Below are 4726 nucleotides of genomic sequence, written 5' to 3'. Positions count from 1 at the left end.
TTATACAGAGCGTGTTTATGAGTATCTTCCCCCAAGATTTCAATGAACACATCAAAGCTTTCATTTTCCCTGGTAACATTACATTTCCTCTTGTACTGCTAATGTGGACAAAGTCATAGTGTCAGCTCCTTGACCAAATTCCTCACTGACCTTCTTCTGATGCTTATGTAAGAGAAGATCAAGATGGTTCAAGCCGGCCAGCAGACACGATCTCTCTTGCATGTCCTGGTTGTTCCTGAGGGTTCTTCCATTGTGGGTGCCGCGAATAAAACAAGTATTGAACATGAAATTCATACTGGATATTGGTAACATCCCAAGTAATCCACACATACAAAGAAATCAAAACAAATTAAGTCTGTTCATGTGGCTGTTTGTTCTCTAACAAACCTCTGAACAGTGTTGGGCACAGCTAGCTAAAAAAGTTAGCTGCGCTAACCTTAGAGAATTAAATATAGATATTAGTTTTGCTCACACAAAAGCTCTAAGTCAAGAGCATTGAGTATTTAATAGAGGCTAATGCTAAATCACTAACTTTAGCATTAGCGTAAAGTTAGCTAATGCTAAGTTAGCTAATGAGAACTTTAGGAGAATTAGCAGCGTAACTACTGCTAAAGTAGCTAACCTTACCTACTTTAGCAGCTAAAGTTAGCTAATGCTTTAGCATTATTTTCCACCATATGTCAATGGAAAAACATGCATCAACAGTCACATTTGTTATTACATGCCTATTTGTACACTTTGCTCTTTATCAAGTGATTATTTGGGACAAACTTATCACTCTGTTTTATTGTTGCTCAGTTTTGCTATATTTATTGCTTATTATTGTTGTTGTTTTTTTTTGTCTTTGATCAGATCTGGCATCATACTTTCTCACCAATGTACCACAAACAACTAAACATATTCTTTACAATATCTTGGAACAAACACAATTTAAAATCTTAGAAACTCACAAAGCATATTGAATACAATCCCCAGGAGCCCCCTTATTATCAGAACCAGAATCCAAAGTCTCCACTGTGTTTCTCTGCCCGCTCTGAAACGCCCCCAGGGGGTCCTGTGAGTCCACACATGCATATGTCGGAGCTTTTGCTTTGGCAGTAGGTTGCACACAGCATTAAGCATTTAGTTCAGATTTCCCTTATAACCATTTCGACCTTTGACAATACTGGAGCTCCTGTTTTATGTTAGCTCCTGGGCAGTAACATAGTACCAAAAAGAAGCAGCTGTACCTTCTTTAAGAAGCACAAACTCAAAGACAATCGACAAATCATGTCAAAAGTGTGAAGAAAAATCTTACAACACTCTTGTTCAAGATTTTCTTCTTTTCAGTATTGCAGCATTGCAGCAAAAAGCTGTTTCTAAAGAAAATAGGTTCTTTTTGCCAGGCGGAAATAAACCCTGCACACAAGAGCGCATATTTAAGTAGGTCTGTGTTTTGAGCCATATGCCTGTGAATGTGGCTTGTCTCAATAAAACATGGTGCTCTGTTGTTAATCTTTAATAGTTCTGTCCTTTAGAATTAACCCACATGAACACACATTTAGGGCGCCATCCTCACTCTTGCTCACATTCAGCGTTCTCCCAGAAAAATAAAACAAAAAACTGGATTTTAGTGGACAAAAGTATTTACTCACTTACAATTTTTTTCTAATTTTTATTTATTTTTGTTTTACATTGTGGCACGCAGAATTGTTGTCAGAGTTCCAAGGTGAGGCTCGACAGATTTACTTTCACAAGTGGAGCATGATGGCTTTCTCTATGACGTTCCACTTGACAAATATACGCAACTTAACTTTATTTTAAATAAAGATGGATGTGGAGATGGTAAAACTGGGAAGAAAGGTGAGGACAATTTTTAAAAGGTTAAAGAGTAGAGAAGGGAGATAAGGATAGAGAATACAAGACATTACCCTAGAAGTCTCCTTCTGCACCTGCAGAAAGAGAGGAAAGAAACAGAGTAGATAGTAATAATGACTACATCACTGACAAGTACATGGTACAAGCTAATATAAGATGTATTTAGTAGCAATCCAACATATAGTGTATCTGAACACACTTGAATCTAAACACCTAATTTTCTTTTCACACTTTTAAATGTTTCACAGAAACATGAGAAACTGTATCAATAGGACAAGTTGAACTTGGAGGTGTAACAACAAAAACAATAACCTGGATTGGAGATAAAATAACTGAAATGAAATTAGTAGCTGGGAGAAAAGGACCAACATTGAGGGAGGCTGCAAATCTGGCAACGTGTGATGGATCAGAGGATGATTCCATGAAAAATTTATGGCTGGGAGGTTTGACTGGTGCTAACAGAAGGCACAGTGTATGCGCTAGGTATTGTGTGAATGTGTGCATGAATATGTAATTTACTAAATGGCTTTCAATAAGAAAGAGGCCGAACAAAATCATGCAAACAGGAATAGGTTTCCTTGGATTAAATCAGATTAGCGTGGCAACGATTGTGGAAAGCTTTAAAAAGTCTGTCTACAATGTGTATATACGGATATATAGTGTGAGAAACTAGATCTGTTTCCTGTCCATTTCTCTGTTGCATAAGTTTCACTGAGTCCACCCACTCGCCTCTCCATGCGGCCCCTCTCTGGTAGAATATAACCCCCATGGATGCAGACACAATGTTCTCTCCTCTTCCAAAGCTCCGAATAAAAGGGCAAAGCGCTGACAGAGACCAACACATCCGCAGACAGGCTGGCTGTCATCACTGAGAAAAATACATCTTCATTTTCCACGGTCCCTGGAGCCCTGTCGCACTCTCTGTGTGGTGGGGTGACTCTGCCCCCTGCTGACAGCTTTAGAAAACTGCACCGATGAGGATTAGGACAGTTTCCAGATATTCAGAATGGTTTTCAAATAAATAGCCTTAACTTTTGAGTTAATGTTTGTTTTGAGCTCTTTTTATTTATTTATTTATTTATTTACCTTTGTAAGGAATTACTAATATATAGAGTATACTATTTTTGAAATGTTTAACTATTTTACCTATTGTAAGACAACAGCCACCAACTTCAGCAGAATTTATTGGGCGTTTATATGACAGACCAGCATGACGTCATATGTTATGCTGACAGCATATTATGTCTGATTTGCCCTGTCTTGTGAATATTGTTCAAACACCTGCACGTTGATGGCAAAACAGATTGAAATATGAATGTTTATAAGTTTTCAAGGTTTGGGGTCTGTAACCTCTTCACCAATTTTAGGTAATGTTTCACATTCCCATACATTGTTAAACAAGTCCAATAAGATTCACTTTGGATATTCACTGAGTTCACTTATCATTATGTAATAGATTTAATAATTTCCTTTAGTTGACATTTTAACTTTCCTCAAAGTAGGTTTGAACTCAACTACTGAAAAATGACACTATCTTGTATTATTTACTAATTTTCTAAAAATTAAAAAATAAAATAACAAAAAGTTGGCTCCATTGTGCAATCATATTCTTTATATATTTTGGAAAATGTATCCACTAACATTGTTGCTTCTTCATTACTTACTGCTGTTGCTCCATTACAAATTAAAACAGAACAACCAGACTCTCTTCTTCCTCCATTCATTCAGTTCATCATCTTCATCTCTCTAAGTCTCATATTTCTCTCTCTTCTTTCTGCTCAAACACGCCTTGAATGTGGGTGGATCCAACGTCTGCTGAAGGTGAAAGCTGATTGGCTGCAGCCTCTCTGCACTGACATGTGACTCACAGGTCAAAGCTTTCTGTTTTCAGGAAATGAATCTCACAGTCACTGTGACTGAGAGCAGAAATGGAGCAGAATCAGCTGGACAGAGAAACTTTCTCCTGTTCCATCTGTCTGGATCTACTGAAGGATCCGGTGGCTATTCCCTGTGGACACAGCTACTGTATGAAGTGTATTAAAACCCAGTGGGATGAAGAGGATCAGAAGGGAATCCACAGCTGCCCTCAGTGCAGGGAGACGTTCACATCGAGGCCTGTGCTAAAGAAGAACACCATGCTAGCAGCTTTAGTGGAGCAGCTGAAGAAGACTGGACTCGAGGCTGCTGCTGCTGCTGCTGCTGACCACTGCTATGCTGGACCTGAAGATGTGGCCTGTGATTTCTGCACTGGAAGAAAACTGAAAGCCCTCAAGTCCTGTTTATTCTGTCTGGTTTCCTACTGTAAGAATCACCTTCAACCTCATCTTGATGTCCCTGGAATGAAGAAACACAAGCTGGTGGAGCCGACCAAGAACCTACAGGAGAACATCTGTTCTGATCATGATGAGGTGATGAAGATGTTCTGCCGCACTGATCAGAAGTGTATTTGCTATCTCTGAACATAATGGCCATGAAACAGTTACAGCTGCAAAAGAAAGGACTGAGAAGCAGAAGGAGCTCCAGGTGAGGCGACAACAAATCCAACAGATGATCCAGGACAAAGAGGAAGATGTGAAACTGCTTCAGCAGGAGGTGGAGGCCATCAATCGCTCTGCTGATAAAACAGTGGAGGACAGTGAGAAGATCTTCACTGAACTGATCCATCTCCTCCAGAAAAGAAGCTTTTATGTGAAGCAGCAGATCAGATCCCAGCAGGAAACTGAAGTGAGTCGAGTCAAAGATGTTCAGGAGAAGCTGGAGCAGGCGATCAGTGAGCGGAAGAGGAAAGACGCTGAGCTGGAGCAGCTCTCACACACAGAGGATCACAACCAGTNTCTCCTCAACTACCCCTCACTGCCNGCACTCAGTG

General features: G+C 39.7%; 1 pseudogene; it reads left to right on the top strand.

Moving 5' to 3' along the window:
• The first annotated feature begins 3607 nt into the window (after positions 1 to 3607).
• Positions 3608 to 4726, top strand: part of LOC106948450 (E3 ubiquitin/ISG15 ligase TRIM25-like) — a 9440-nt pseudogene continuing 8321 nt past the window's right edge.

Source organism: Poecilia latipinna, unplaced genomic scaffold (genome assembly GCF_001443285.1).
Source record: "Poecilia latipinna isolate Pla-1442-1.1 unplaced genomic scaffold, P_latipinna-1.0 Scaffold288, whole genome shotgun sequence".
NCBI classification, from domain to species: Eukaryota; Metazoa; Chordata; class Actinopteri; order Cyprinodontiformes; family Poeciliidae; genus Poecilia; species Poecilia latipinna.
Note: the sequence above shows the minus strand (reverse complement) of the source record. Positions and strands in the feature narration are given on the sequence as shown.